This window comes from Malus domestica, chromosome 09 (genome assembly GCF_042453785.1).
Source record: "Malus domestica chromosome 09, GDT2T_hap1".
NCBI classification, from domain to species: Eukaryota; Viridiplantae; Streptophyta; class Magnoliopsida; order Rosales; family Rosaceae; genus Malus; species Malus domestica.
The window spans coordinates 22,733,718-22,754,428 of NC_091669.1; the positions used below are offsets into that span (position 1 = coordinate 22,733,718).

Genomic DNA, 20,711 nt, shown 5'->3' on the forward strand with positions numbered 1-20,711 from the left:
TGAGTCGTGAATACAATTTGCTTAACCGTTTGATTTAGAACTTATTCTTGTATGTTGGTTGAGAGTGCACGCTTAATTGGCATACTTGAATTTGATGCTAGGATATAAGTTTGTTTCACCTAATCGTTATGAATTTATATTCGTAAGTAGTAAAGGTCGCTAGTCACGATCGTGTTAAGTAGATTCTTGGCAAGAGTATCATGCTTTTCATAGTTACGAATGCCTTGTCGATGCTTATGATGTCCAAAGAACGTAATGATTCTAACCTGTATCTTTATCATGCTGTTCATATAAAGAACTTGTTAGGAATAATTTGTTTGCGATGCATATTCATCCAATTCAATGATTCTAGGGAAATCCGAAGGTTAATTTAAGCGGATCTAATTAACTTGGAGTGTCGAGGTTCATAACTTATTCAATTGATAACTGAAAATCGATTTAGGTTGCATATATTTCATGTGTGGAGAAGAACCCCTTAGCCATTCCATCATCCATTGATTCTTCATAACTTTGTATTACAATCTGTTTCTCTTACAATCTGCCATTTAAGTTTATTTTCGTCCAAATCAAATCCCCAATTATTTTGAATTCCTAGAGTAATTGGAAAGTGTGTTGGTTTATGTTTTTAAGTGTTTTGGTACAAGTTAAAACCCAAATTCGTCCAATTTGATGCTTTATGTTCAAAACTGCCCAGAAAGTGTTTTTAAGGCAGTTTTGAATCTTTTGATTGCTGTTTTGAGTTTTTGGTTCGTTTTAGTATTTTAAACGTGAGTTTTGCATTCTTTGAGTCTAATCTAGTGCTTTAAACTTTGTTTTTACATTTCTAAGTCAGTTTTCAAGTGTTTAGCAATCCCTCCTAATCCCCGGTCTAGAACGATCCCTATTTACATACTTTGCTACAATTGATAAAAAGAGGGTTTAATTTTGTGTGTTAACTTATTTTTCACATCAAATTTTGGCGCTGTTGCCGGGGATTAGCAACTTTGCTAATCTCTTGGATTGTTTTCTTTCGAATTATTGTATTTTGTTTAAGTTTCTGTTTAAGTTGCTGATTTGTTTTGTTTTCTTTGTTTTTAGGTACTAGTGCATGACTCGAAGTTCCCGACCTGTTCGTGAGCATATTTTGGACTTTGACGACGACTTCGAGAGAACTTTGAGAAAAAGGAGGAACCAACAGCACAAGGAGGATCCCACGGCACAAGTGGGTGGAGAAGCGCAAGGTATAGCCATGGACAACCGTATGCTCCAGGAGCTTGCCGCCTCGGGTTTGGATAATGTCGCACCATTGTGTATCTAATATCCCACGGCTGCTCAAGGTCAAACCGAAGAGTTCGAGTTAAAGTCAAGTTTGCTCCACCACATTCCAAAGTTCCATGGGCTGTCCATGGAGGATCCGAACAAACATTTGAAAGAATTTGAAGTGGTGTGCTCAAGTATGACTCCGGTTACCGTTGACGGAAGTATTTTAAAGATGAAGGCTTTTCCATTCTCTTTAATGGACAAAGCCAAGGATTGGTTATACGAGTTGGCTCCCGATACAGTTACATCTTGGGAGAGTATGAAGAGGGCGTTTCTGGAGAAGTTTTTCCCAACTTCTCGCATCATTCTTCTTCGTAAAAAAATAAGTGGAATTCAACAAGATGAAGGTGAGTCTTTTCCTACATATTATGAACGATTTAAATCACTTGTTGCTTCTTGTCCACAGCATCAGATGAAGGAGGAGTTGCTTTTGCAATACTTCTACGAAGGGCTCCTACCACTAGAACGTCAAATGCTCGATGCCTCGGCGGGTGGAGCATTGTTGGACAAAACGCCCATGGCTGCAAAAATCTTGATTGCTAATCGAGCGTTGAACGCTCAACAATACGAAGGTGTAGGCCAAAGAGGACCCCCACGGCAACAAGTGCATGAGGTAAGTTCCACTTCCAATATTCAATCTCAGTTAGCTAATCTTACTTCTATTGTTTCACAGATGGCCGAGGGAATGAAGATTCAAGGACCCATGGTGTGTGGCGTATGTTCTATCCAAGGACATGCATCCGAAAAGTGTCCTCAACTCATTGAGAATGGTGGATGGGAGAGCGCTAATGCCATTGTGTTTCAAAGCCAAAATCAGCCAAGACATGATCCATACTTCAACACGTATAATGCGGGGTGGAGAGACCATCCAAACTTCAAATGGAGAGAGCCACAACAACCCCAACCTCAAGGAAGCTTTAGGCAATAACCCCCGGGCTTCTACACCAAGCCATACGCACCCACACAAGCTATTCCACAACCTGCCCCAACTACTTCAGGTAATGCTTTGGATAATGATACACTTGTTAAGTTACTAACCACTTTGACTCAGGGGCAAGAAAATCAAAACAAAAGGGTGGACCAACTAGAGAAACAAATGGGGCAGATTGCCGAAGTTGTTGGGCAGATTAGAGACCAAGGAAAACTCCCTAGTTCTACCATTCCAAACCCGAAGGGAGGCTTTGAAAGTGCAAAAGCCATACTCTTGAGAAGTGGAAAAGAGATTGGGGCAGGTCCTACACCATCACAATCAGGTCCCAAAGAGGTTGAGAACGTGCAAATTGAAGAGGAGGAAGCAAGCCCACTCACGGCAAAGGTGGGAGCACCTTTGCCGCAAGTTTCTAATGTCCCCAATATGTCCAAATCGGCCAATAAAGGTAAGAATGTGTCAAATTCGGTTCCTACTAATGTTTTTCCTTCGAATGCTCCTTTTCCTAGTAGGTTTATGCAAACAAAGAAGGAGGAAGCTGAAAAGGACATCCTTGAGACATTTAGGAAAGTTCAAGTAAACATACCTTTGTTGGATGCAATCAAGCAAGTCCCGAGGTACGCCAAGTTTTTGAAGGAGTTGTGCACCATTAGGAAGAGGATGTCGACTAAGGAGGTGGTAAAGGTAGGTGAGAATGTCTCCGCCATCTTGCAACGCAAACTACCCCCCAAATGCAAAGATCCGGGTAGCTTTACAATTCCGTGCGTCATTGGTAACACCCCTTTCAAATCTGCCATGCTAGATTTAGGAGCCTCTATAAATGTTATGCCATACTCCATTTATGTATCTATGAACTTAGGTGAGTTGAAACATGATGGTGTAATCATACAATTGGCCGATAGATCTAACGCTTATCCAAAGGGAGTTTTGGAAGACGTTTTGGTACAGGTTGATCATTTAGTCTTTCCAGCGGATTTTTATGTGCTAGAAATGGATAAATCAGATCATGCTCCTTCATTGCCCATCCTCCTAGGAAGACCATTCATGAAAACGGCCCGGACGAAGATTGACGTGTATAGTGGAACTTTGTCCATGGAATTTGATGGGGAAGTTGTTAATTTTAATCTTTCTGATTCCATTAAGTACCTTAGTGAGGACCATTCATGTTTCTCTATTGATATTGTTGAATCTTTGGCGCAGGGATATCTTGAAGATTTGAATGACGACGCCCTTGAAAAGGTCATTACAAGAGGTGTAGACGTCAAAACCAAGGGGACAATACCCATGCTAAGCCACGGCATGCAAGAACTATCCTACGCCGTGCCCCCTAGTGAGGAATTCCTTGAAGTAGTTGCTGCCCTTGATTCATTGCCTACACATGATGGTAAGTATTTTAACCGTGAGTCCATTCCCATTTCGACTAATAAATTGCTTCCATCTATAATTCAGGCACCTATCCTTGAACTCAAACCTTTACCAAGCCATTTGAAGTACATCTTTTTGGGGGAAAACGAGACACTACCTGCCATCATCTCTTCATCCCTCACGGCACAAGAATAGGAGAAACTAGTTCGAGTTTTGAAGGAGTTCAAATCTGCCCTAGGTTGGACATTAGCCGATATTAAAGGTATAAGCCCTACGACTTGTATGCATCACATATTTCTTGAGGAGGGGGCCAAACCAACTAGAGAGGCTCAACGCCGTCTCAACCCTCCGATGATGGAAGTTGTGAAAAAAGAGATAATCAAACTTCTAGATTGTGGGGTGATTTATCCCATCTCCGATAGCCGTTGGGTTTCACCTATCCAATGTGTACCCAAGAAATCTGGAGTGACGGTTGTGGAGAATGCAGAGAATGAGCTTGTGCCCACCCGAATTCAAACCGGTTGGCGAGTGTGCATTGATTATAGGAAGCTAAACTCAACCACAAGGAAAGATCATTTCCCATTGCCGTTCCTAGATCAAATGCTCGAAAGGTTAGCAGGTCATTCTTTTTATTGCTTTCTTGATGGATACTCCGGTTATAATCAAATAGTTATTGCCCCGGATGATCAAGAAAATACCACTTTTACTTGTCCCTTTGGAACGTTTGTAATCGACGCATGCCATTCGGTTTGTGCAATGCCCCTGCCACGTTTCAAAGGTGTATGGTTAGCATCTTTTCTGATTATGTTGAGAGGATTATTGAGATATTCATGGATGATTTTAGTGTGTTTGGTAATTCATTTGATAATTGCTTGGATAATCTCACTTTAATCTTGAAACGTTGTGTTGAGACAAACCTTGTGTTAAATTGGGAGAAATGCCATTTTATGGTTAAACAAGGTATTGTTTTGGGTCATATAATTTCTGAACGAGGAATTGAGGTTGATAAGTCTAAAATAGATCTTGTACGCTACTTACCCTCTCCTACTTCGGTGAGAGAGGTTCGTTCTTTTCTTGGTCATGCAGGATTCTATAGACGATTTATCAAGGATTTTTCCAAGATTGCACAACCCCTATGCCGTCTCCTACAAAAGGATGTGTCATTTGAGTTCAACGAGGCATGTGAGAAGGCATTCAAGCATCTCAAGGACCTTCTCACCACGGCACCCATCATAACTCCCCCGGATTGGTCCATTCCCTTTGAATTGATGTGTGATGCATCGGATTATGCACTTGGAGCTGTTTTGGGACAAAGAAGAAATAAACAGCCCCATGTTATTTATTATGCTTCACGCACTTTGAATGATGCTCAGTTGAATTATTCTACAACCGAAAAAGAACTTTTGGCGGTTGTATTTGCTTTAGATAAATTTAGATCATATCTAATTGGTACTAAAGTTATTGTTTTCACTGACCATGCAGCCTTGAAGTACTTGTTCACCAAGAAAGAAGCTACACCTAGACTCATTCGTTGGATGCTTCTACTTCAAGAGTTTGACATCGAAATCAAGGACAAGAAGGGGAGTGATAATGTTGTTGCCGACCACCTAAGCAGGTTGGTGCGTGAAGAAGAGGATCTTCCCATCTCCGAAACATTTCCGGATGAACAACTCTTGTCCGTTCAGGTAAGTGCTCCTTGGTACGCAGATTTGGTGAATTATTTGGTGACTAAACAAGTTCCTAGCACCCTAAACAAATTCCAACGTGATAAACTTAAAAAGGATGCTAGATTTTATGTTTGGGATGACCCATACTTGTGGAAATATTGTTCAGATCAGGTTATAAGAAGATGTGTGCATGAATCAGATTTTCACTCAATTTTAAGTTTTTGTCACACATATGCATGTGAGGGTCACTTTGGCACCCAAAGGACAGCTTTTAAGGTTCTTGAATGTGGTTTTTATTGGCCTACTTTGTTTAAAGATGCTAGAACCTTTTGTTTAACATGTGATCGCTGCCAAAGGACAGGTAATATTAGCCAAAGAGATCAAATGCCGCAGGTACCCATCTTTGTTGTTGAAATCTTTGATGTTTGGGGTATCGATTTTGGTTTCACCTACATATTACTTGTCGTTGATTATGTTTCAATGTGGGTGGAAGCGAAAGCCACTCGAACTAACGATTCTAAAGTTGTGGCAGATTTTGTGAAAACTAATATCTTTTCTAGATTTGGGATGCCTAGGGTGCTAATCAGTGATGGAGGGTCTCATTTTTGCAACCGTACCATTGGGGCATTACTCAAGAAGTACCATGTGACGCATAAGGTTTCCACACCTTACCACCCCCAAACCAATGGCCAAACCGAGGTGTCTAATCGTGAGATCAAACAGATTTTGGAGAAGACCGTTGGGCCAAATAGAAAAGATTAGAGCTTATGGTTGGATGATGCACTATGGGCGTATCGAACGGCTTACAAGACCCCCATTGGTATGTCTCCTTTTCGACTTGTGTATGGCAAGCCTTGCCATCTTCCCGTGGAATTAGAACATAGAGCTCATTGGGCCATCAAGACCTTCAATTTGAATGTGGACCAAGCTGGAATTCATCGAAAGCTTCAATTGAGTGAACTTGATGAGATAAGGCATGAAGCTTATGAGAATGCTAGAATTTACAAAGAGAAGACCACGGCATTCCATGATAAGATGCTTCGAGGCAAGACTTTCGAAATTGGGCAGAAAGTGTTGTTGTTCAACTCCCGTCTTCGTCTATTCCCTGGTAAGTTACGTTCCAAGTGGGTTGGTCCGTTTATTGTTACTAATCTTTTTGTGCATGGTGCAGTCCAAATTAAGAGCTTGAGAACCGGGCAAGAATTCAAGGTGAATGGACATCGCTTGAAGCCGTACTACGAACACTTTGTGGAGCATGTTGTGGAGGAGATCCCACTGCATGCCGTGGGTTCCCATGAAGGTTGATCAATGTGGCATCGTCCGGCTGGAAGACGTTAAAGCAAGCGCTTCAAGGGAGGCAACCCATTTATTTTGCTTGATTGTCAATATTTGTGCTTGTTTAATTATTTTTGGGGTATGACTTTCTATTTTGAAACATTAACAAATACGCAAAGGATTTTAACATTAAACTTCATGGAAATGAACAGGAAACTGGGAAATAAAGAAACATAGCATAAGACAAGAGGGAGCCTTCACAATGGCTGCTTGGGAGAAGTCTCAGTAGTCGGCGGAATCTCAGCAGTCGGTGGAGTCACAGAAGGAGGAGATACCGGAGGTTGATCATTTGGAGGTTCACTACGCGGTACAGCCTCTGAAGACGATGGAAAATGCTGTTGGAACAAACCTACAAACCTCCGATGATCAAGTAAAATCTGACCATCAGATTCCTGCAGCTAGTCAATTTTCCTCTTCATGTTTGTGGCATAATTGTGTGCAAGCTTGTGCAATTGTTTATTTTCATGCTTGAGTCATCTAATCTCCTCTTTGAGACTCAGTACTTCAGCCGCCAACGATTCAACGTGATGGGTTCGAGCAAATAGGCGTTGGGCCATGTTGGACACAGAACCCGCACACTGCACACTAAGAGCCAGAGACTCCTTAACAGCCAATTCATCAGACCGTCTAGAGAGCAGTCTGTTATCTCTGGGGGTGACAAGGTTCTGGGCCACCACCGCAGCGGTCATGTCATTTTTCATCACCGAATCCCCAACGGTAAGAGGACCGGTAGGGGATATGAAGGACGGGCGCCATATGTTGTCTGGAGAAGGAGGGGCTGCTTCTTCACCAAGGTTCAAGTCAAAACGACGGTCGGAAGGGCCAGACATATTTCAGAGGTTTTGGAGAAAGAAGAGATGGGCTAAATTCAGAGGTTAGAAGTGCAAAGGGGAGTTTTACAAGCGGAATTTCAATGCACTTTGAAATGAACTACGCACCTTTATAAAAATCAACATGTGATGGGATTTCAAGAGATTGAAGAGGCGCCAGCGTTCTCAAAAGTTGGGCTTGCTCACAAACCACCAATTCCAGATATCGAAGAGTGTCAGCTTTCTCAGCCTCGTCAGCACCCGTCACACGCAAACTCAGCTTTGCGAAAATCACGGGCAGTCTGTCGAAGCGCCGATTCCAACCATCTGTCTCTTTCAGCCTCGTCAACACTTGTCACATGCAATCTCTACCCTCAACAAAGCTCAGAACTCGAAGCGTAAATTCTGGATATTAAAGAGGCCTCTGCTTTATCGAGACGTGTCAACATCTGTCAAATTGCACATCTGCATTGCGTAAATCACGCACAATCTGTCGAAAATTTCTGGAGAAGCGGAATGCACGTGAAAACTACTGTTAAATTATCCCAGGCTTGCCGACACAAGTAATGGAACAATGCCTTCCCAGCCATTAAGAAAATTCTATAAATGTTGAACTTCAAAGTGAAGCAGTCTCACCCAACTTTCAGCCTCACTTAACCTTTCATCCTCTCTGAAATGGCTTTCCAACAAACCCTCTCGAGTCACTTTGTATTTCTCATCCCCTGGGATACCCCTGCAAACAACCCATCCAGAGCACAAGTATTTCATATTATAAAGATTGAGAGCACGAGTATCTCATATCATGCTTTCTCCCTGTCCTTTCTCCAGCCAGCACTTTCTCTCGAGTACTCATCATCTTATGCTTCCTCTTCGTCTCTCACGTATAAGGGAAGTGAAGATGATACCTCGAAGCATGTGGAGACAACGTGCTGATTCATCCTCAACTAGGGACAAGGAGAAAGAAAGCAAGAGGTGGGCACTTGGAAAGATTGAACAAAGAAACATACCAACACCTCTCCCTCGTGCCTGCCTGCCGTGCAGAAGAAACAAGCAGAGAAGAATGCAGCTTGCACAATCAACCCAGCATAAGGAGTCTGAGTTGAAGAACTAGAGAAGCTGCCATATCTGCTTGGAGAACAAATAAGGAATTGAGCCTGTACAATCAACTCGAGAGCAGAAGAAGTCTGAGTTGATGAACTCAAGAAGCTTCAACAACATCGCCAAAGAGCAAAGCTTCGCCGTACAATTCCAATCCAGTTCAAGATCAAAGCTGTGGAAAGACAACAAGATCATCTACCTCCATAACCAGATTTGCGTTCCTAAACTCTACTCTTTCTTGTTTTTACCTTGCTATACTTGTCATGTTTGATTAGTTGTGTTTTTATTTGTTTAAGTATAAATCTATGTTTGAAACATTGAGGACAATGTTTGGTTTAAGTGTGGGGGGGTAAACGGGTTTTATTCACCTATCACTTACAATGTTGTTTTTCACTGTTTTTAAGTGTTTGTAGTGTGTTTTGAAGCATAAGTGTGTTTTGACATAAAAATCCGAAAATTTAAGAAAAATTTGAAAAATTTTGTAGAAAAAAAAAAAGAGTTGTTTTTGTGTTATTGTTTGTGTCTTTGGATACCTTCCAACATAGTGATGAGGATTTGGTTTTTAAATGCATGGCTGTTAAAGAAAGTTACAAACATGGATGGAAGTTTGATATGCTCTTTGGTTTATACTTGGTTGTAGTTATAATTTATGAATTCACATGCAATCATAAAGGAAAAATTAGTTTTTGTAACATGCTTGAAGAAAGGAACTCAAACAAACGCTACAACCTTGTGAGACTTGAGCCTAAACGTTATTTGGAGAGTTGATAATCTGTGCATTATTGTTTTCTAAAGTCGTTGCATGATCTCATTTTTCTTTGCTTGGTTACTACTTAGAAGGCGTTTCATCATTTAGTTCCAAATGCTAGAACTCATGCCCATTTCATTCAAAGCATAATATTGATTTGCATAACACATATTCAAGATGAAGTTGTGTAGTTACCACCACCAAAGCCAAATTGCCGTGTATCCTACTTCATTTTTTGTTTAAGTTAACCCCATTGAGCCTTGTTAGCCTACGTTCTTTGTTAACCCACGTTATCCTCACCTAGCCTAGATTAGGACCATCCATACCCTTGTTCTTAAAGCATAGTAAAGCATGATTCAAATTGAATTCCTTGTAATTATGTATGGCAGAAAATAAGTGTGGGGGAAGTGTTTCTCATGTAAGTAGTGTGCCATAGGCACTGGTGGAAAGAAAAAAAATAGATAAAAAAAAAAAAAAAAGTTGAATTTGACCCTAAGAGTTGTTTAAATCTTTCCCTTACGTCTAAAAGTTGATTTCTGCAATCTAAGTGAATTCTAAGTTCAAGTTCATTATTTTATTTGCTATTGCTTTAAGAACGTTTGTTTTCCCTTACCTTCATTTGTTAGCCATCACCCCAAGCCCCGTTACAACCCTTAACTTCATCTTGAGTGTCATGCGTTTAAATATGTGGAGTTTGAAATTGATATGAGGATATGGTGTCACTGGTTCTCGCATCTAAGTAGTAGCATTCCATTCATGAGATCATATCTAAACATGCTCCAGAAATCGCTTTCTTTGTAATACATATTGATAGGAGCATATTTATGCGCCTTAGTTAGTTAGTTCTTATGCATTTATGTTGTGTTTTCTTAGTTAAGTTAGTCTTTTAAGCTATTTTCATGTGTTTTCAGGTTTTAGAGACAAAGTGAGCAAAAGGATGCAATTTGGAGCATTTTGGAGCAAAATTGGGCTAGAATGGAGTTCATGCACATGAAGCACAAGGGATGGACGAATTTGAGGAATTGATGAAGCTAGGAAGGTGTTTCAAAGTTGAAGAATTGAAGATACAAAGTTTCCTAGTTGAAGTAGGAAAGGGCTTAAACGAAGGATTCCTAAATGAAGAAGGATTCCTAATCAATGTAGGAGTCCTAATTGAAGATGGATTCCTAGACGAATGAAGTTTCCTACTCAAGCAAATATTCCTACATGAAGAAGAAGAATTAAAGCCAAAGAATCAACTCAAGAGAAGGATCTTATCCAAAACCTCATCCATAACCTTATCTTAGCTTATCTTATCCAAACAAACCTTATCCTATCTTATCTTATCCTAATCCTAAATTATCCACATTCCAGCCACTTAGGAGGGTTTCTAACTAGATTAGGATGCTTAAAATGGGATTTCTAGAAGACCTAATCCTTTCCTACAAAGGTGCCACACCTTATCCCTTGTTTTTCTAGAAATCAGCCACAAAATAACCTTTCTAGAAGGCCTTATCCCTTCTCCTACAAAAGTGACGCCCCAAACCTTTCTAGGACTCCTAGAAACCTGATTATTCCTTTCCCCCTTGGTTTCTAAAAGCCTTAGCCTTTTCCTTCAAGGATTGTGTGTTATTATCCTATACAAATTAGGCTTTTAAATCCTTTTCCTTTGCTACATAGGGGCTGCGAATTTCAGCCTATAAATACCACCCTTTGCTGCACCATTTAGTCACCATCCTCTACCATATTTTCACTACACCATTCACCTAAAAACCCCTCTTGTGCCGTGAGTTTTGCAAGGAAAGGACGGAAGAAATCTGGAGCCGTGCATGCCATTCAAGGAGCTTGGATTGTTGGAGCGTTTCTAGGTGTTTTCTATCTTTGTTTTAATGTATAAATCTATTTATCTTTGTTTATTTGCGAACATGAGGAACTAATTTCTTTATAGTTAGAGGGGAATTCAAAGCCATGATCATATGTTTTATATGACTTGATTTCTTCCAATTATGATTTCATAAATCGTGAATGTGGTTTACTTATCTATTTGATTGATAACATGTTTATGTATGTTGATTGAGGGTCGACACTTAGTTTGCATGCATGAACTTGATGCTAGAGTATAAGGGAATTTCACCTAATCGTTATTAACTTATATTCATAAGTAGTAAAAGTCGCTAGTCACGATTGTGTTAAGTAAATCCTAGGCAAGAGTAACATGCGTATCTCATAGTTATGAATGTCTCGTCAATGCTTATGATTTCCATTGAACTTAATGATCTTTGATATGTGTCTCTATCATGCGTATTCCATAGTTAGGGTCCTTGATAAGAATAATTTGGTTGTAATGCGTATCCCATTCAATTCAATGAATCTAGGGAAATCTGAGAATTAATTGGTCAATCTAGTTAATTTGGGGCATTGTCATTCATGGTTTATTGAAAGAGTAATTGGAAATCGAGTCGTATGCATATGTTTCATGTGTGGAGAAGGAACCTTCTAACTAGCCTTTCACCATCTTAATTTACCTAAAAACGTTTTTATCAAGTTTGTTTTCAAAGTTCTTGTTTTAAAAGTTAAATTCGTCCAAAATCAATCCCCCTTTTCTTTGTTGAGTCATATTAGTTAGAAATCAATTTAGTTTGTGTTTTTAAGTGTCTTGAGTCAAGTTATAATCAATTTTCGTCCAAATTCTACCTTAGTGTCAGAAACTGCCCAGATTGTGGTTTTAAGGCAGTTTTGAGTGTTTCTGGGCTGGTTTGAGTCTTTTGGTTTGTTTTGGTGTTTTAAAGTTTAGTTTTGCATTCTTTGAGTCTAGTTTAGTGTTTTAAACTTGTTTTTACGTATTTGAGTCAGTTTTCAAGTGATTTAGCAATCCCTCCTAATCCCCGGCCTAGAACGATCCCTACTTACATACTTACTACAATCGATAAAAAGAGGGTTAATTTGTGTGTCAACATAAATTTCACATCACATATATGTGAGCGTTCGTTTTCATGTTTACATCAATCTTCTCACATATGACTAGTATAGGGTGTGTAGTTAGAAATCTGAGTGAAAATTGAGTGCATACTTTTAGGGGTGGGTTCAAAAAACCGAAAACCGAAAAAAACCGAGCCGAACACCGAACCGAAACCGAAAAAAACCGAACCGAAAAAAAAACCGAACCGAACTAAGTGAACCGAACCGAACCGAAATAGGTTGGTTCGGTTTCGGTTTTGATGGTCCAAAAACCGGACCGGACCGAACCGAACCGAATATTTAATTATTTAAATTATATATAATACTGATATATGGAGGCCAGAAGTTTCGAACCCCTTACCTCCAGGTTGAAAGTGTTTGCTTCAGCCAACTTGACAACAAGCTTTGTGTTGCTATAATTGTATTGGTAAAATATTTATACGGATTCCGGATCTTTTAATTCTTTATAAGATTTCTAAACACAAAACCCTAGCCGTCCCATTTACTCCCATTTCATATCCTCTTTGTTCTGACTTCTCAGCCTCGCTCTCTCCCACCGTTGAATTCTTGCACCTCCATGCTTTGCTTTCTTAGTTTCTTCCTCTCTTCCTCCAAATCATACTCTCTCCCTCCCTCTTCTCCGGTTCTCCTCGCGAATTTCTTCATGGACGGTATCGGCCTCGGCGGCATCTTCCACAGCGGCTTTCAGGTTCCTCCTCCTCTCCTCCGTGTCTTCCTCTTGTGTACTCCCGGTTGTATGTATATGTATGTAATCTGAAAGTGGACGTGTAATTGGTAGTTGGAGTGCTGTGAATTTGGGGGAGATTTAGGGCTTTAATATGAAAGTAGACATGTAATTGATAGTTGAAGTTAATAATTTTCTTGATTGATTGTAAACCTTTGATTTGAGTTGGATCTGAATACTGAAAAAGTTTCAATTTTCGCTATGTTAGTTTGGATTTTCGGTATTTGAGTGGAACTTCTTGGAGCCCCTTTAGTTGTAGAAAGAAAAAAAAGGGGCTTATTTATAATTTTATATTTTGCATTTGGCCATCTGGGTCAGTTCAAGATTTGAAATTTATGGATTAAGGCATGAATATATGTTCTTTCATAAAATTATTTTCATTGGAGAAAACTCAACTTCGGGTCGATGTGGGGTTAAAATGTGTGCAGTCTTTCCAATTTTGTGGTTATGCAGATTCAGCTTCAGAGATTTGTATATGGTTATATTTTGTATGTGGCTGCGACCCAATTGTGAACTTTGTTTACTTGTCCCTGCTTAATTTGTGGAATCAGCCATCAATGGTGTTTAACCAAATTTCCTTTTGGCATTTGTATAGGAATTTTTATTTTCTATTGAAGAAGAAGAAGAGGAAAAAAAAAAAAAACCGAACCGGGCCGAAACCGAACCGAAAAAAAACCGAACCGAAAAAAACCGAAATTTTTTTGAACCGAACCGAACCGAACCGAAAATTCGGTTCAGTTTCGGTTTTGGCAAAAAACCGAACCGTTTCAAACCGAACCCAGCCCTACATACTTTGTAAGGACTTAAGCGAACTCTCTAAGGCATGTTACTACATTCAAAACATTGTTTTAATTGATTAATGTGAACAAGTAAGTAGTGACTATGATTAAGTATGTGCTAACTAAAGAGGAATTTAGTTCCTCAATGTTCATAATAATTGAAAACCAAAGTAAAATAAACATGGAAACGAAACGAGGGAAGAAAGAACTCGTAGAAGTCCAATGGTTGTAAGTGGCTTGCCGCACAAGGTCCTCCTCCTCCAATGGAAGCCAATGCAAAGTTTCTTCTTCTCCAAGGTTGCGGCTGAATGTGTTTCTGTGATGTAGAATGAATTGTGGTAGATGGTGGTGCGAAATATATGAGGGGTGGTGGTCTGAATTGTGCTGCATAATGATGCATTTATATGCTAGGGTTTTCACAAATTTTGAAGAGAAAAGGCTTAGGGTTTATGGCACCAAATTCTTGGATGACAAGGATAAGGCTCAGCCTAATCCAAGAGGGAAAATAACTAGGGTTTGTGCATATTTTAGGGCTTCTAGAAGGACAAGGATGCGGCACCTATTTAGGGATTTTAGAAGGAATGTCTTGTGGAAGTTTCTTAGGCTTCTAGAAGGGAAGAAGGCGCCACCTTTCTAGGGATTCTACAAAGGATGGTTCGGCATGTTTATAGGATAGGGATAATCCTTCTAGAAGGGTATTTAGGTCCCCATGCAGCTGATTACTCATCTTCCAAGACTTGAACTAATTTCTCCATCTCTTTAGCACGTTCCTAGCTTCGCTTGATCTTCAAAAACGTCTATTCCTTGTGCTCCACATGCATGCAATACAATCCAGCCCAAAATTGCTGTAAAATGTTCCAAAATGTACTTTCTTGCCAACTTTGCCAACTGGACCTACAAACACACGAAAATAGCTTAAAGTACTAAAGTAACTAGGAACTAACAACATAAATGCAAGAAAACAAGCCAACTAAGTCGCATAAATATGCTCCTATCAAATTACCCTACATTTAGCTTTTGCTAGTCCTCGAGTGATAGGAGCATATTTATGCGACTTAGTTGGCTTGTTCTTGTGCATTTATGTCGTGTTTCCTTAGTTATTTTAATGTTTAAAGTCATTTTCGTGTGTTTTCAGATTTTAAGGACAAAGTAGGCAAGAAGATGCATTTTGGAGCATTTTGGAGCAAAATGGAGCTTGGAATGCATGTCACATATTTTGAACCAAGGTTTGGACGAAATTGAAGACTTAAAGAGGCTAAGAATGTGAAGAATTAGTGTACAAAGGATCAAGAACTCAGCCACAAAAGGACACACATCCTTGCCGTGCAATCCACATAGCATTCCCTTTGGATTCCCATGCATGCTTAATCATCCTTGTCCCCTAAAATATTTCTGATTTCATGCCTCAATACACTCAATTATCACACTCAATTGCTGCATACCTCTTGTTCCCTTCACCCATCAGATTTCACACAACTTTCACAACCATTCCATGCACCAATTGATGCTCCATCATCCACATTTGGGATCCAATGCCGTGTGCAACACATGTTGCTGCACCTTTAACTAATTTCTGAAACATTTCACCTCCCCTTTTCATTTCCATGCAATGAACACAATCATTCATGCTCCCTAGCTGAAATCCACTCTATTTTACCCTCCATACTTTGCATCATTGCTCCATTTTCATCCTTGGACCATTGCACACCACAAATTCACCCTCCTTGCTGTGCATTTCCCCCACTGCCTAATCTGATTCTCTAGGGTTTTTGGGGCCTATATATACATGTTTACAACCCTTGGCAAAAGGGTTCAACCTCCCATATTCATCATTCATGTAGAAAATTCGTCCATACTCACCCTAGGCAGCAAAACACCCCAAAAACACCATTCTGGTGCCCAGAAAACATAACAGCCACTCCACCTTATTCCACCCTCTTTGCCGAGTTCTCTACCATCATTCAACCATCAAACACTCCTCCATACTCACCCTAAACCTCTCCATACCATTCCCCATCCATTCTACACCATAAAACTACCCAAAACATCTTCACAACCCAATCTGCCGCAAGCAAAGAAGGGGACAGATTCACTACGATTGTTTGGCTATTCATTCTGAGTTGTTGAACGATTTTAGGTGTTTTCTATCTTATATTTCAATGTCTAATTCATGTAATCTTTGTTTTGCTTTAAGTATGATTGGCTAAATTCGTTTTGGCTAAGGGTGGATTCAAAACCATGATTATATATGTGAAATAAATTGATTACTCTCGGTTATCGTTGCATGAGTCGTGAATACAATTTGCTTAACCGTTTGATTTAGAACTTATTCTTGTATGTTGGTTGAGAGTGCACGCTTAATTGGCATACTTGAATTTGATGCTAGGATATAAGTTTGTTTCACCTAATCGTTATGAATTTATATTCGTAAGTAGTAAAGGTCGCTAGTCACGATCGTGTTAAGTAGATTCTTGGCAAGAGTATCATGCTTTTCATAGTTACGAATGCCTTGTCGATGCTTATGATTTCCAAAGAACGTAATGATTCTAACCTGTATCTTTATCATGCTGTTCATATAAAGAACTTGTTAGGAATAATTTGTTTGCGATGCATATTCATCCAATTCAATGATTCTAGGGAAATCCGAAGGTTAATTTAAGCGGATCTAATTAACTTGGAGTGTCGAGGTTCATAACTTATTCAATTGATAACTGGAAATCGATTTAGGTTGCATATATTTCATGTGTGGAGAAGAACCCCTTAGCCATTCCATCATCCATTGATTCTTCATAACTTTGTATTACAATCTGTTTCTCTTACAATCTGCCATTTAAGTTTATTTTCGTCCAAATCAAATCCCCAATTATTTTGAATTCCTAGAGTAATTGGAAAGTGTGTTGGTTTATGTTTTTAAGTGTTTTGGTACAAGTTAAAACCCAAATTCGTCCAATTTGATGCTTTGTGTTCAAAACTACCCAGAAAGTGTTTTTAAGGCAGTTTTGAATCTTTTGATTGCTGTTTTGAGTTTTTGGTTTGTTTTAGTATTTTAAACGTGAGTTTTGCGTTCTTTGAGTCTAATCTAGTGCTTTAAACTTTGTTTTTACATTTCTAAGTCAGTTTTCAAGTGTTTAGCAATCCCTCCTAATCCCCGGTCTAGAACGATCCCTATTTACATACTTTGCTACAATTGATAAAAAGAGGATTTAATTTTGTGTGTTAACTTATTTTTCACATCAAATTTTGGTGCTGTTGCCGGGGATTAGCAACTTTGCTAATCTCTTGGATTGTTTTCTTTCGAATTATTGTATTTTGTTTAAGTTTCTGTTTAAGTTGCTGATTTGTTTTGTTTTCTTTGTTTTTAGGTACTAGTGCATGACTCGAAGTTCCCGACCTGTTCGTGAGCATATTTTGGACTTTGACGACGACTTCGAGAGAACTTTAAGAAGAAGAAGGAACCAACAGCACAAGGAGGATCCCACGGCACAAGTGGGTGGAGAAGCGCAAGGTATAGCCATGGACAACCGTACGCTCAAGGAGCTTGCCGCCTCGGGTTTGGATAATGCCGCACCATTGTGTATCTAATATCCCACGGCTGCTCAAGGTAAAACCGAAGAGTTCGAGTTAAAGTCAAGTTTGCTCCACCATATTCCAAAGTTCCATGGGCTGTTCATGGAGGATCCGAACAAACATTTGAAGGAATTTGAAGTGGTGTGCTCAAGTATGACTCCGGTTACCGTTGACAGAAGTATTTTAAAGATGAAGGCTTTTCCATTCTCTTTAATGGACAAAGCCAAGGATTGGTTATACGAGTTGGCTCCCGGTACAGTTACATCTTGGGAGAGTATGAAGAGGGCGTTTCTGGAGAAGTTTTTCCCAACTTCTCGCATCATTCTTCTTCGTAAAAAAATAAGTGGAATTCAACAAGATGAAGGTGAGTCTTTTCCTACATATTATGAACGATTTAAATCACTTGTTGCTTCTTGTCCACAGCATCAGATGAAGGAGGAGTTGCTTTTGCAATACTTCTACGAAGGGCTCCTACCACTAGAACGTCAAATGCTCGATGCCTCGGCGGGTGGAGCATTGTTGGACAAAACGCCCATGGCTGCAAAAATCTTGATTGCTAATCGAGCGTTGAACGCTCAACAATACGAAGGTGTAGGCCAAAGAGGACCCCCACGGCAACAAGTGCATGAGGTAAGTTCCACTTCCAATATTCAATCTCAGTTAGCTAATCTTACTTCTATTGTTTCACAGATGGCCGAGGGAATGAAGATTCAAGGACCCATGGTGTGTGGCGTATGTTCTATCCAAGGAAAGTGTGTTGGTTTATGTTTTTAAGTGTTTTGGTACAAGTTAAAACCCAAATTCGTCCAATTTGATGCTTTGTGTTCAACACTGCCCAGAAAGTGTTTTTAAGGCAGTTTTGAATCTTTTGATTGCTGTTTTGAGTTTTTGGTTTGTTTTCGTATTTTAAACGTGAGTTTTGCATTCTTTGAGTCTAATCTAGTGCTTTAAACTTTGTTTTTACATTTCTAAGTCAGTTTTCAAGTGTTTAGCAATCCCTCCTAATCCCCGGTCTAGAACGATCCCTATTTACATACTTTGCTACAATTGATAAAAAGAGGGTTTAATTTTGTGTGTTAACTTATTTTTCACATCATCGAGCAAAACAAAACAAACAAAACACAACCTAGACCTTCCAACATTTGCCTCAAGGATTTCCAATGCAACATGACATACTAAAAATCACTACTCACATAGATTTTAGCTATCCTTACCCTCGAGCGCATACTTAATCGCAGTCACCACTCACTAGCTCTCATTTAATCAATATAAAACATGTTTTTTATGGTAGTAGCATGCCTTAGAGAATCCCTAAATTCCTCATCGGATATACACTCTATTTTCACACAGATTTTCTGACTACGCTCCCTATACTAGGTATATGTGAGAAGATTGATGTAAACATGTAGACTAGCCACTCACATATGTTATAATCAAAGAAGGCATTTTCTGGAGTTATCAATGCCTGTATATATATGATCTCATGAACGGAATGCCACTACTTAGACGCGAGAACCAGGGATACCATATGCTCAAACCAATCTCAAACTCCACATTATTGAAACACATAACACCCAAGATAGAAGTCTAAGGGTTGTAATGGGGCTAAGGCTATTGGCTATCAAAGAAAGGTTAAGGATAAACAAAGGTTCTTAAAGCAATGGTAAGCAAAATAATGAAATTGACACTTAGAATTCACTTTTGAATGCAAAACTCCACTTTAAACACAAAGGGACGATTCACACAATACTTAGGGCCAGATTCAAACTTTTGGACCCTTTCTTGAACAACCAATACTTGTGAGTTCATTCTCACTTATTTAGAACTCTTTTCCTTTCTTTTTCCACTTTTTCTTCTTTTTCACGTTTTTTCTTTTTTTTCTTTTTTTTTTCCTTTTCTCTTTCTACTCGTGTACATAACCTTCCCCCACACTTGATTTCTGCAATATGTTTGATCAAAAGGAATTCCCTCTAAGTCATGCTCCACTATACTTTAAGAACAAGGGTATGGATAGTCCTATTCTAGGCTAGGTTGGGATAATGTGGCTAACAAAGAAAATAGGCTAAATAAAGCTCAAAGGGGTTAAACCTACAAAACAAATGCATGGGATGAAGGCTTTTTGGCTATGGCGGTAACTACTAAACATCTTCATCTTGTTATATGTTATGCACTCAATTTTAAGCTTTGAATGAAACGGGCATGGGTTCTAGTATTTGGAACTAAAATGATAAAACACATTCTAAGTAGCAACCAAGCAAAGAATAATGAGATCATGCAACGACTTTAGAAAACAAGAAATCACAGATTAATAACTCTCCAAATAAAGTTTAGGCTCAAGTCTCTCAGGGTTGTAGCATTAGTTTGAGTTCCTTCCTTCAAGCATGTTACAAAAATTGATTTTTTCCTTTGTAATTACAAGTGAATTCGTTAACGACAACTACAACCAAGCATTAACCAAAGAGCATATCAAACTTCCACCCATGTTTGTAGCTTTCTTTAACAGTCATGCAATTAAAAACCAAATCCTCATCATTGTGTTGGAAGGTACCCTAAGATGCAAACACACAAAAACGACTCTTTTTTGATATTTTTCAAAACGTTTTTCGATTTTTTCTTTCTTTTCTGTTATATGACATAAAAACATTCAAAACACACTAAAAACATTTCAAAACAGTGAGAAACAACTCTAGTAGTGCTAGGTGGTGAAATCCTACGAATTTTCAAACAAAAACACTTGTTTACCCCCCCCAACACTTAAACAAAACATTGTCCTCAATGGTTCAAACATAAACTCACACTCAAACAATCAAACAACACAACTAACAAACATGACAATCATGGCAAAGTAAAAGCAAGAAAGAGTAGAGTTTAAGAACGCAAATCTGGTTATAGAGCTAGAATTCCATTAAGCCCTCGTTTGAACACATGGGTTGCCTCCTAAGAAGCACTAGCTTTAACGTCGTCCAGCTGGACGATACCTCATTTTAAGCTTCAATAGGGCCAACGGCATGGAGGGGTATGTCCTCCACGGCATGCTCCTCAAAAGTCTTATAGTAGGGCTTCAAACAGTGTCCATTGACTTTGAATTCATGTCCCATCTTCAAACTTTGAATTTTGACTGCACCATAAGGGAAAACATTAGTAATAACAAAAGGGCCAATCCATTTAGAACGCAACTTACCCGGAAACAAATGAAGGCGAGAATTGAAGAGTAACACTTTCTGCCCTATAGAGAATGTCTTGTCACGAATCATCTTGTCGTGGGCCGCCTTTGTTTTCTCTTTGTAAATGTGAGGGTTTTCATAAGCCTCATTCCGAATCTCTTCAAGCTCATTCAATTGAAGCTTCCTATGAATTCCAGCGGCATCAATGTCCATATTGAATGTCTTAACTGCCCAATGTGCATAATGCTCTAACTCAACCAGAAAATGACA

The 20,711-nt window shown here is 39.2% G+C and overlaps 1 long non-coding RNA gene across 1 annotated transcript; it reads left to right on the forward strand.

Moving 5' to 3' along the window:
- Positions 1–12,674: 12,674 nt before the first annotated feature.
- LOC139188125 (uncharacterized) lies at positions 12,675–13,696 on the forward strand. The gene is made up of 2 exons (XR_011571324.1): positions 12,675–12,895; positions 13,527–13,696. It is a non-coding gene; the product is annotated as an uncharacterized lncRNA (long non-coding RNA).
- The last annotated feature ends 7,015 nt before the right edge of the window (positions 13,697–20,711 follow it).